Genomic DNA, 13,790 nt, shown 5'->3' on the forward strand with positions numbered 1-13,790 from the left:
TGATATTTTGGGAATCCATTGATCTCTGAGTTCTCCCCCAAACACCCCAGCTCAAAAAATTCATCTTGGGAGTTCTCTTGTGGCACAGTGAGATAAGGATCCAGCATTGTCACTGTAGTGGCTTGGTTTGCTGCTGTGGCATGGGTTCCATCCCTGGACCAGGAACCTCCATGGCATGGCCATAAATTTTTTTTTTTTATAAAAAATAAGTCCTATTGTGAAAGTAAAATATACAAATCATTTCATTCCACATGCGAGGGTTGTGCATATGTATGTGTATACACACACACGTATATATATGTATATTTATATTAATAAAAAGAAAAGTAATTTAAAACTTAAATAAAAATAGCACTTTGTAAAACACCATTTTTTTTAACAGAGAATATTTGTGCACTTCCAAGGGGATGGAATAGATAAGTTAATACGTTATTGTATATTTGGTTTCTGCGATCCTATGAAATCCAGGGAAACATTACACAATTACATTTAACCTATGCTCATATGTGATGTTTAATTTAAAATGTGACTGTATCATGGTTTTAACATGATTTAGTGTCAAATCTTAGGAAATTGTAAATATGCAAACAATATATGACAATTTTAAGATAGCTTTTTTACATAAAAAACTAAATGTATAATTAGTACTTTGGTAAAACTCTTTTAGTATTTTTTCCTAAATCAAATTTATTTGATATTCTACATTTATGATAAAAATCTAAATTTTGAATTTTTAAGTCCTTAATAACCTTACATAGAAATGTAGTCAATGCCTTAACGTGTGGCTGTTGAAGCTAATGGAACATAGTTTAACATATTCTGTCCATTTAGCTTGTTCTCATGATAGAAGCATTTATATTTTGAGCTCCTGATTCTAGGAATCAATTCAAAAGATTAAAAATATTTGTAATGTAATTATCTGGTTTAAAAGTTATGGGACATTTAAACTTCCAATGTAATTTTTGAGTTGTATTTACAATTGTTGTGTGTATTTATTATCAATGCATAGCTGTAGCAGGTTTTAATAATTTGGTTTATAGCATGTGCCAAATTGAAGGAGTCTCACAAGTACCCATGCTATTTTCTAAAGCCTCTCCTCTGTATTCCTCAGTTATGTTGCTGAAACTTAAAATATGAGGGTATCCTTCATATGCCTCATTTGATTTCATTCCTTGAATATGTCTTGTGTCTGTTTTAAACTTTCCCTTCCCTTTAATTTGGATCTCATTCCTTCTCAATTTTACTCTTGTAGGAGCTTCAAAGTTTCTTTTCTTCAATCCATCCTTCCACTTTTCTATTAGAGCTTCAATACTTTTATGTTAGTCTTTTGCTCAAAATCTCTTTTACACTTTCCCCCAATCCTTACTGAAACAAACAAACAAACCTGAAACTCATAGTCTAACCCAAAACTCCTCCACCCCTACATGCACACCCACAAATACACACATACTTACTCAAACACGCATTCCCCCCCCCCCCGACACACACACACAGCCTGGATTCAATGGATGTTTACAGCCTCACCTCTTGCTAGTTAAGCCTATGCCCCCTCTACTCTAGGAACACTAGCATACTGGCCAAATTACAAGAGATATTTAAATTTTACTGAGGTTCTGTTTTGCTACCAAAGTCCTAATACTGAAATATCTTTCTTCCTCCTCCTCACCCTTGCCTGGTTCAGTCCGTTCAGTTTCTAGGTAGACTTAATGGACTTGCTGATCATTTCCACAGAACTTTTCCTTTCTCTCTCTATTAGGAATTAATTTGCATCTAATTTGCAATCTTTCTGGCATAGTACTTAACTTGTTCCTCCTGAAGTAGCATATTACAGTCCAGCATTATTTTCTCCACTGTATATGAGTACTCATCAGCAGAAAGTCACATATTCATTTTTGTCTCTTCTTCCTTAGTGTTCAGAAGATGGGTTTTCATGGAGCTCAATATCGATAAATATTTGCGGAAGAAAGAAAGGAGGACAGAAATATGATTTCCTGATTTCCCTTGCTCAGTATTTCCTCTCTGAATTAACAGATATACTTTCAAGCTCTGATAGTTGATACATATCCATTAAATATACATTATATTTCAATAATGAATTCATAAGGAAATGCATAGCCTGTCCTCCCTCACACATTGCTCTTTGGAAGTTTGATATTTATGGGCAAGGCCTGTTTAGTGACCTCATCCATTTATTTGTCATGGCTTGAATCATAAATTGATAAACAAGGTATATAACCCTCTCATGTAAGCTAACTTTACAGAAATCCCTCAGCTTAGTCTGCACAGCTTTCTTTTCTTTTCCTTAATTTTATTTTATTTATTTATTTTTTTATTTCCCCAATACATTTTTTTTCTACTGTACAGAATGTTGACCCAGTTACACATACATGTATACATTCTTTTTTCTCACATTATCATGCTCCATCATAAGTGACCAGACATAGTTCCCAGGGCTACACAGCAGGATCTCATTGCTAATCCATTCCAAAGGCAATTAGTCTGCATCTATTGACCCCAAGCTCCCAATCCATCCCACTCCCTCCCCCTCCCCCTCGGCAATCACAAGTCTATTCTCCAAGTCTTATTTTCTATTCTGTGGAAAGGTTCATTTGTGCTGTGTATTAGATTCCAGATATATACCATATCATATACCATACCATGATCACAGCTTTCAATCCAAAGAACAAATTAAAATATTCATCTTCTCACGCTTAGTTTCCTACTTGATCTTGATTCAAACATTCTTCTACCTAGAATTTCTTTGTCAATTACAGAGAAACTCTGGAAATCACTGTTTCACATGTTACTTTTAGATCATTCTTGAGTTCTTTTCCTAAGTATATGACTTTTGTCATATAATAAGAGAGTTAAAATAGGCTTTTTTTCTGCTTCTATACTTACTACAGTATATATTAAAGGGAGTGAAAGTAAGGTAGTAATTTAACAAATTCTTATTATTCTCCAAAATTCAGCTAACCCTTGCAGTTTTAGGCAAGAGATCTAAATTTATTGCTTGATCCGCTTAAGATTCTGACTTCCTTTTTTTGGCTATCATTATAGAACCAATTAATTTTTAAGTCACTTTATTAAAAACCATATCTTAAGAAATACAAGTTATCTCTTTTCTTTCCTTTTGTAAGAATCCCCCACTTAACCTGAAAAGAACTGGTGGTGACCCCAGTTAATAAAAATTCCAGCAATAATTGTAAGAATTGGGTAATTACTAGCATGAACAGCTTATAGTGCTCCCATTCTCTGGGAATGTATCGTCTTTTAGTATTGCCAGGGTGATTACATGTGCTAGTAGAATTGTAATGTAGTTTTTGAAATTAAAAAAAAAAAAGTTGTTTTTCCAGGTGATATTAGCAAACAGAATTTTTTCTGTTGGGGAAAAATATCGCAGAATCTAAAATAATCACATCTTTTTTGGCAGAGATGACTAGATGAAGAGGCAGCTGTGACAGAGTAAAACTGCAGAAGGACGTGGCATTCTGACTCCCTGGGTTGGAATCTGTGATAAGCCAAACCCACTGTGTGATGTGATGGCAAAGCACTTTTCAACATATGTAACCCTCTGACTATCTAGCTTCTAAAACCTGAATAGCAGTTCATGCCTCATAGGATTGCTGATAGGATTACAAAAAAGCCCCTAGGACAAAGGCTGGCATGTTACAACACAAACTACTATGTAATGTATGCTTTCTTCATACCATTTGCTCTTCTGAGAATTTTGTGTATATTTTTGCATGATTTGCCAACTTCTTTTTCAATATTTTGCTACATTAAAGACATACCTGTTGTTTGCTTGTTCTCTTTATAATGAACTCATTTTAATTTTTTTTCTTGTTCTGTGAAATTATGGGTCTCCAAATTATACATTTCTTTCTGTCACACACACTCTCACATGCACAGTATTATAATATGTTAACAATGGTTTTCCAGTCCTAGTTTAACACACTTGTATACATTTCTTCTGAGATATCTTACTGTTGTTATACATTTCTTTTGAGATATGTTATACATTTCTTCTGAGATATGTTACCCTATGTTATTGTAATTCTTACTACAACCCACAATCTGAGGGGGGTGTGGGTAAGATACTATTATCTCTTTTTGCAAATAAGAAAACCAAAGCAAAGAAAATGTAAGTAGTTTTTTCAAAGTAGCATCAAGATTTAATGCGATAGAGCGAGGTTCCAATCCTAGACCTAACTAACTTACAATTCTGTCCTCTTAACATTAACTTCCAATTCTGTCCTGTAACTCTATCATGGCTTATTTCTCATGAGTAAATCAATGAAGTTTCTAAAATAATTATACTTCATTTTTCTTTTGATCTTAAGATCACACAATTCAGATATATGTTTAATTGATATTACTGTATACCTCAATAATTTGCCATATCTAAATGTGATTAATAAAGACATACAAGAAGTAGTGATTTAACATCTTTGCATTGTCAATCAGGACATTTTCTTAAAAAGCCTCGATGTCAAGAAAGGGCAAACCTGAATTCAGCTATTTTCTTTAAGTGCTCCAAGATCTTTTCTCAGATCTTCTACCATCACCAAAGGTAATTATTCTAAGAAGGATTTGGTAAATTTCCAAGTGAAAACATTAAACTGGAATAGCTCAGAAGGAGGTCCTCAGGAATAGTTTGATTTGCCAGATTGTTTCTGATGTATTAACCCTGGCCTATGAACAGATGCTCTGACCTCATCTAGAACATTTTATCATCTCTCTTCTTCCCCATTCCCTGGTGTCCACAATACCTCAGGAACAGCTAAGGAAAACTCACATATGGATTCCTGTTTTTAATCCAAATTCTACTTTAAAAAGGCCCAATGAGTTTTATCTTTATCAGACATGAATACCCCTTCTCTAAAGTGTGGAAATTCTGTGACTATTTGCTTTTCTTAATTTCCCAATCATATAATTTAATTGATAATATCATTACCTCATAGAATTCTTCATTCAGCAATTTGTGAAAACAATAAGAAAATGTGTGGTGGAGTTCCTTCTGTGGCACAGTGGGTTAAGAATCTGACTGCAGTGGCTCCAGTTGCTGTGGAGGTGCAAGTTCCTTCTGGAAGGCAGAGTGGATTAAAGGATCCAACATCGCCATAGCTGCTGAACAAGTCGCAGCTGTGGCTTGGATTCAGTCCCTGGCCTGGGAACTTCCATATGTTGCAAGTGTGGCCGAGAGAGAGAGAGAGAGAGAGAAAGAGAAAGAAAAAGAAAGAAAGAAAAAGAAAAGAAGGAAGGAAGGAAAGAAGGAAGAAAGTAAGAAGGAAAGAAAGGAAGGAAGGAAAAGAGGAAGGGAAGAAGGAAAGAAAGAAAGAATATTAACACAAGTAATTTTTATTCAGTGTAACATTTAGAATCAAATATTACAGACCAGTTCTCAGCTACTGAACCAATTCTTAGTACAGTAATGTAGAGGCAATGGCAAAATAAAGAAATAGAGGAAAAGGAAGAAAGGAAATCAGGAAAGCACAGGACTTTAATTAACATGGCTTATAATTAACTATTTACAACTTTTCATAGGTAGTTTCAGAATGCACTGCTTGTGGCAGCAAGTTCAACCTAGGCAAACATTAGGTTATAACAATTGTAGGTGGAATCAAAGCACCGTGACCTCTATTCAGTTTCCACCTTGCAGAAAACATGCATGTTATTACTAAGACTGTTACCTTTATTAGTTGAAAATAATTGTTACAAATTTATAAAGATATTTTTGGGGAATTTCTGGGTGAAATGCCTGACTCATGGTAGGAGTTGAAAATTCTTAATTCAGTCTTCCTTGAAGACAGCAGAAGACTTGATAATACCTTACCTATTCCCATGAATTAATAGATTGAGTAGATAAGTCAGATTTAGGCCCTCGACTATTCATGGAGGAGAAGGCCAGATGTCACTCCATTTCCTCACTCTTCTCTCGATTTTCAGTAGAGGAAACCTTAAAGTGTAATTGAAAAGTTATACCTTAATCATCCCTCATCATCACTTTTCAACTTTAATTTTTAATTTCACTTGTGCATATAGTTTCTGTTTCTTTCTAGTACAACTAATTTTAACAATATATGTCTTTTTGTACTATATTAATTTCTGTATGATAAAATTTCATTTAAAGATAAACACTGATTTCTTAATTTACTTAAACAGTCATTTTGACATATATTTCAGATTGGAATCTAAGGCATTTACTTAAAATAAATGTAATGATGTTTTCTTAAAATATATATTCATACTCCAAAAAACCACAATTGTAAGAGATTAAGAAATATTAAAAATGATGCACAGTGTCAACTTGCCTGTAATTTTGCTTTTATGTAATATCTTTTGCAAGAAGAAAGGAAAAAGAAAAATTATCTTCATGTCTCCTCACAAAGTTATTTTTAATCAGGTGTCACAAATAAGCATTGCTATCAGAGTGCTGAGTTTGTAGAAAACAGAAAATACTTCTTTAAGGTACAAGTAATATACAAAGAATCTGCTTGATAAACATGATTGCCTAGTCAAAATTGCACTCTGCCAGAAAGTAACTGTACTTAATGTGGTTACTCAAATGTAAAAACTTATAGAACGCATCAAGGAAAATTATAAATATCTGACATCACTTGGGATGCAGTTGATTATGTTTTGAGGCAGCATTTTTATGGAATTTATATTACATCAAAAATGCTGACAAAATCAACATTTTATATTATTTAAAAATTATAAGACTGTTTCATGACAAAGTATGACTGATGAGCACATTTATTTAATATATGTTTTATGGTCAAGGAGTTTCTCTTGAAAGAACATAGCTATATTCTGTTTTCAATTATTCTTAATAATGTTAAGTCAAAGTTGTTTTTGACTTTGATGGAGGAAAAAGTGATTTTAAGAACTATTTTCAGTCAAATTATTTTAGCTAGATATATAAAACTAGATTCTATAGGTCTCAGATGATCAAATTCTTTTTTCCTCCTCTTTAGTCTGAAGAAACTAGAAAGAGTGCTGATATTTTCACCTGACTGTCCAGCTTATAAGCTTAGGTGAAAAGTTCTTCTGTTTTCCCTTGATATCTATTTATCTTGAATTTTGTAATGATAAATTCTAAGACAATGAATAACCTTCTTCAATAGTGGTCTCCTGATAGATGTTGAAATCTTTATTCTTGGCTCTGGTGTTCCAGAATGGCTCCAGTTATGTCTGAATGCTCATCATCCCCACCCCTGTGGGCCACTTTGCACACACTAGATAAAAGACTGAAGCAGAAGCATTTCAGCCATAGTGCCTCAATAAACTCATGAGGCTCTCTATCCATTTTCCTTCCTTTTCTTGTCCTTTAGCCAGAAAATCAAAGGACTTTTACACTGCTTTTATACAATTGTTTGAGTTTCATGAATTCTCAGTAGCAAGAATTGGGCTGAGTACTGGAAATGCTTGGACCACTGTGGTCATCAGTCAGCAGAAAAATGTTAAGAACAAGGTCGGCTCTTATTAAGAGTTTTTGGGATAATAAGCGATTCCATTACAAAGGCCTATTATCTGGATTATTGGGAGAATTTATGATTGATCTATGCTTCTTGATATCAGAGAGGACAAGTAGTTTTACCTCAGACAATTTCACTCTCATTACATACAGGAATGGAAGAGTCTGTATTGTTTAAAGTATCTTTTTTATTACTATTTTCTCTAAAATCCCTCCATCCCAAACCTCCATCCATTACAATTTGAACACAAATATCCTGTACCTCTGTGTCTTGTTCTAAAATAGGATCTTTAAATATGTCATCTTAAAGTAGACACGTTCCAAATGATTCATATGCAAGCATTAGGTAGGAAATATTTTTTATGTAAATTAATAAAAATACTCTAGCAACATGGAAATATTTTGGTCATGCTTCCCACTTGCAACAATTATAATTATATTGCAAAATATTTAAAAAACCAGTGTTTTGATGGCATGGGGGTATCTATCTAAAACAGGGCAGAAATTGAGGAAATTAGATTCTTACAAAAATGGAAGTACATGGGATCTAATCATTCATAACTTTTTTATTTGAGGGTAAACCCTAAATTCCTAGGTACAGTATAGTGAAGTAATAGTCTTAATTATTTGATGTGTCTGAATACAGAGCTCAAGGACAATAGAGTAGACTTTAAAAACAAAAACTAGATTAGCAGAAGTCCAGAGAAAAAAGCAGAAGAGAGGAGTTGAACTCTAAAATTTCTTTGTAAATTTTTTCCAAATCATTCCTCGATCACTGAATTATGCACTTGGCAAGGAAACTGCAGGGTTCCTATAAAACCAATAACTGAATCTGACAGAGCTAATTGAAGATTTCTGCTGCATTCCACTCCAGAGAAAACAAAGTTTGGAATCTGTTACAGAGATGTTAATAGTCTCCTAGAACAAAAATTAACTCTCTTTAAAGCAATATAGCTAAATTGAGGTTTCTACAATATACCAATAAAAATGTCTATTTTAAGGCAAAAAATTATCAGACATAATAAGAAATAGAAAAGTATAACTCATGCTCATGAAAACAATTATGAGTTAGTTGTTCAATAGAAACAGATCCTCAGATGACCCAGATACCAGAAAAAAAACCAGAAAATAGCTTTAAAAGAGCTATTTTAAATATGTTCAGGAACCTAAAGAAAATATAGTCAAAATGAGTCAAAATGTAATGTCTCTCTGAAGAGAAATGACAATTATAAAAAATAAAAACAAATGGAAATACTAGAATTTTAAAGTGTATTCAGTAGTTCCCATTGTGGCTCAGCAGGTTACAAACTAATATCCAACTATTACCCAACTAATATCCATGAGGGTGCAGGTTCCATGCCTTGACTTTTTCTCAGTTCATTAAGGATCTGGTGTTGTCTTGAGCTGTGGTGTAGGTTTCAGACATGACTTGGATCCCACATTGTGGCTGTGGTGTAGGCGGGCAGCCACAGCTCTGATTTGACCCCTAGCCTTGGAACTTCCATATGCTTAAGATGTGGCCCTAAAAAGAAAAACAAAACAAAAAATAAAGTGTAATCAGTGAAAGAAAAAAATTCACTGAATGGGCTTGATAGTAGTGTTTAGAATGCAGAAGAAGCCAGTGAACTTTGAGAGATAGCAAGAGAAATTATCCAGTTTGAACAACAGAGTCTCGGTATTTGATGGGACAAATTTAAGAGGTCGAAAGTTCATGTAATTTGGAGGCCTAGAAGATGAAGAAAGAGACAATAAAACAGAAAAGGTATTAAAAAGATAATAGTGGAAAATTTCCCAAATTTGATGTAAATTTCTCTCTGCAGTTTGAAGGAGCAAAGTGAATGTTAAACAAGAGAAATACAAAGAAAACCAAGCCTAAATCTTTCATAGCACAACTAATAAGACGCAAAGGTAAGGAAAGGAGCCTAAGAAAACTGAAACATTAGATGCAAGGAAAAAATAAGAATGATACTGCTCTCTTTTAAGAAAAAAGTAGGAGGCCAGGAAGAAATGGAGCAAAATATTTATAGTACTAAAAGGAAACAAAAATATGAAAACAGCAATCTATGTTTAGCAACTCTAGTCTTTAAACTGAACTTGAAATAAAGACATTTTCAGATAAAAGAAAACTAAGAAAATTATTTTTCCAGGAGATCTGAATTACAAAAAATGCTAAAGGATATTTGGGCTAAAGTGAAGTAACATGAGATAGAAATTCAGATTTACATTTAGAAATAAAGACCACAGGAAATAATAAATATGTGGGAGAGAAAGTTCTAATTTTACAAAAAGACATATGGATGTTGGAAATTAAAATTATTACACAATACACACTTTATAGCAATAGCACAAAGATTGTAGAGATAATTGGAATAATACTGTTATAAGGTTTATACATTCTACACTAAGTACTGCAATATTAACACTAAGTAGATCATGACAAGTAAAAGACTGAAATCCCAAAATTCAGTCAACAAAGCTATTTAAGTCAATAAATTGCAGGAATGAGGGATGGAGGAATTAAAAAAACTGATAGAATAAAGAAAAACAAATAGTAAAGGGGACCTAAGTTCAATGATGTCAATAATTTTATTAATTAGGATAAACCCTATAATTAAAAAGCAGATTGCCAGTGTGGATTTAAAAGAAAATCCGGGAGTTCCCATTGTGGCTCAGTGGTTAACGAACCCAACTAGCATCCATGAGGACATGGGTTCGAGCCTTGGCCTTGCTCAATGGGTTAAGGATCCTGTGTTGCTGTGGCTGTGGCATAGGCCGACATCTATAGCTCCAATTCGACCCCTAGCCTGGGAACCTCCGTATGCCATGGGTGTGGCTCTAAAAAGACAAAAGACAAAAAAAAAAAAAAAAATCCAACCTTATGTTGTCTGTCAGAGATATATTTTAAATACAAATAGAAATACAAATAGAAATGTTCAAGGTAAAACAAAGGAAAAAGACATACCATGAAAACACTAATTATATCTAACTTTAATGACTATATTCTGCCAAACTATGCAGACTTCAGTACAAAGACTGTTACCAGAAGTAAAAAGGAAAATATCAAATTCCCCATTTTGGGAATCAATTGGATGACAAATAAGTAAGATTAATTAATTATAAGTGTTTGTGGATCTAAGAGATTTTCAAAATACATAAAGTAAAAAATTGGCAAAACCTAAGGAACAATAGACAAATACACAATAACAGTTGGAAATTACACCACTCTCAGTAATAAATGTAGCACTAGTTGAAAAAAATAAGAAGAAGAAGAATTCAAATGATTTGAATAGAAAAATCAGCTACCTTGAGGTAAGTCAAATTTATATGATATTGTACCTGACAGTTAATAGAATATATATTTCATCAAATGCACATAAACTATAAATTATATGGTGGCCCATAAAAAATTCTTCATAAATATCAAAAGAATAAAATATTAAATAAGGTATTTTCTGACCACATTGGAATTAAATCAGAATCAAGAATACTTTATCTAGAAAAACAGCAAATACTCAGAAATTTAACAGTACAGCTAAAATAGTGCTCAGAGGGAAAATTTAGTATCAAATGCTCATGTCCCAATACAGTTTTACAACATTCACCTAAAACTTCTTTCTTAGATAAGTAGAAAATAAGAGTAAAGTAAAAGCAAAGGAAGTAATGGAAATTAATAATAAAGAAAACAGTCTTAGAATATTGCATAAAATTAATAAAATGAAAAGCTGATGCTTTAAAAATATTACCAAATTGAGGAGTTACCATCTTGGCTCAGTGTTAGCAAACCCAACTAGTAGTCATGAGGAGGCAGGTTCAATCCCTAGCCTTGATCCCTGGCCTCGCTCAGTGGGTTAAGGATCCTGAATTGCCATGAGCTGTGGTGTAGGTTGCAGACATGGCTGGGATCTGGCGTTGCTGTGGACGTGGTGTAGACTAGCAGCTACAGCTGATTCCATCCCTAGCCTGGGAACTTTCATATGTTGCAGGGGGCAGCACTAAAAAGACAAAAAAATTTTAAAAAAAGGATTTCCTGTTGTGGTGCAGTAAAAATGAATCCAACCAGTGTCCATGAGGATGCGGGTTTGATCCCTGGCCTTGCTCAGTGAGCTATAGTGTAGATCACAGACACAGCTCAGATCTGGCTTTGCTATGGCTGTGGTGTAGGCCAGGGCTATAGCTCAGGTTCAGTCTTTAGCCTGGGAGCCTCCATAGGCCATGGGTGCAGCCCTTAAAAAAAAGGACAAAAAAAAAGAAGAAATTAAAGAAGATATAACACCTAGAACCCTAAAGATATCAAATATATAAGTATGATAATAAATTATAAACAATTTTATACTAATAAACTACATATTTTAGGTGAATTGAAAAAATTCTTAGAGAAAAACTCTACCAAAATTGATACAAAAATTCATTTGGTTATTAAATATTTGCAACAAGGAAACCTCCAATTTTCTTTAATAGAATATATAATATTTAAAAAGAAATAATGTCAAACTCACACGTACTCTTTCAGGAAAATAGAGGGGAGGCAACACTTCCCAAATGATTTTCTAAGGTAACATATTCCATTCCGAAATTTGTTAGAGGTATCAAAAGAAGAGAATGTTATTGACTCAAAGTCCTCATGAGCCTAGATGAAAAATACTTAAGAAAATATTAGAAAATTGAACCCATCACTACAAAAATAGGAAGAATGTTTCATGAATTAAAAATGTATACATTAAAGTAAGTTGATATTTCAGTATTATTTTATTTTGGAGTTCCCTCTGTGGTGCAATGGGTTAATGATGTGGTTTCTCTCTGTGGAGGCACCAGTTGGATCCCTGGCTCAAGAAATTGCATATGCTGCAGTGAGCCACAGTGGCTGAAAAAGGAAAAATTAACAAATTAATTAATTAATTAAGACAGTATTTTAAAAAGTATGCAGAAGACCTGAATAGGAGAACTGGTCAGAAACACTCAATGGGTTTCCTGATCTTAAAGTTCATAATTCTTAGTATGGCATTCATTAACCTACGTAACCAAACTTACCTTTTGATTTACTTCCTGCCAATTTCCTTCTGGCTCCTCTGGGAATCAATTTACAATCTGATAATTCCTAAAAATATTTGCATAATGTTTTTCTCTGTGCTGCAGACACAATTTTTTCCTGAACATTTAAATCTGTCGGTCTTCTGTCTACCTGGTATTTAGGGAGACCTGATAAAATTCAACTCATATCCAATCTCTTTCATAATAACATTGTCAGCATCACAGATCTCCAGATGAAATATATATTCACTCTGCTTGATGCTGGAAGTTTAAAGATATCTTTAAATCTTTAAATTACTGCCACTTTTCTCAATCTAAGTTTAGACCTAAAGAATCAGTAGACATTGGAGCTATTAAAATGTATACCCAAATGTTAACATTACTACTAATAATAGCCTGTGTCTCTGGGTCTATTGGTCAAGTAGGCTCAATCATAGAATGAAAACTTGTGTTCTCACACAGATATTGATATCACAATATTGCTCTCATTGTCTAGTTAATAATACTAAATCTCCTCTTTAGTTTTCCAAGGATAGTTCCTCATTGTTTAACATCTTTTGTTTTATAAAACAACAATAAATATTTATCATGATCTTAATTATCAATATTTAAATATTTCATTCTGTTAGAACACAGCCTTAAGTTAAAAAAAAAGCTAGTGATGTAATTCAATTTCAATTCCATTCTTCCCTTTTCATGAAAGTCATCTTTTCAATACTTCTATGATAATGTACATTAGATTTTTGTTTCAAGTCTTCCACTCTATTTTTTTTTTTCTTTGAAGAGAGGTTGAAGGAAGGCTGTGGTAGAATGAGGTAAAAAGAGTAGAAAAACAAATCATCTTCTTATAACTATATATACTTATTAATTGAGTTATTCAGACACTCTGCTGTGCTTTAAACAGCACAACTCTAAAAAAAAAGGCAGATAAAATATCTGTCAACATAAATTAAAGACCAATATTAAGCAGACATATAAACAGGCAGCCATGGTATTACGAGGTTAAGTGGTAAATTAGGTGGGCCATAGAGTGTAATGTGAATACATACAGGAAGGTTACTTAGTCCTTGGGGGGATATATTTCTTCTTTATTTAAGTTTATGTTCATCATTTGTCTGCTGGTATCACCTGGAATCAGAGAAATTAAAGAATCAGCATTTTTCTAAATTAAGTTCACCTATTTTCTTTGTAGATGCTCTTCAAACTATTATAATATTCTTTTCCTGGCAGACCACTTGTACAATTCAGATTTTGAGGATTCATTTTAAACCCTATCCTCTAG

General features: G+C 33.3%; 1 long non-coding RNA gene across 6 annotated transcripts in view; it reads left to right on the forward strand.

Annotated features, from left to right (window-relative positions):
- The window catches only part of LOC102166855 (uncharacterized), a 550,511-nt gene that overhangs the window by 448,806 nt on the left and 87,915 nt on the right, over nucleotides 1-13,790 (forward strand). For 3 of the 6 annotated variants that reach the window (XR_014812961.1, XR_014812962.1, XR_014812966.1), the window contains one exon: nucleotides 3,434-6,305. The exons of 1 other annotated variant lie outside the window; for it this stretch is intronic. This is a non-coding gene — a long non-coding RNA (uncharacterized LOC102166855). Of the gene's footprint in view, nucleotides 1-3,433; nucleotides 6,306-9,300; nucleotides 9,389-13,790 lie in introns of those variants that run through there. 2 more of the 6 variants (XR_014812960.1, XR_014812963.1) reach the window with 2 other exon arrangements.

The sequence above is a fragment of the Sus scrofa genome, chromosome 8 (genome assembly GCF_054392235.1).
Source record: "Sus scrofa isolate SSC_HxYL_T2T_F1_AM1 chromosome 8, Sscrofa_HxYL_maternal_Yorkshire_Landrace_v2.0, whole genome shotgun sequence".
Lineage (NCBI taxonomy): Eukaryota > Metazoa > Chordata > Mammalia > Artiodactyla > Suidae > Sus > Sus scrofa.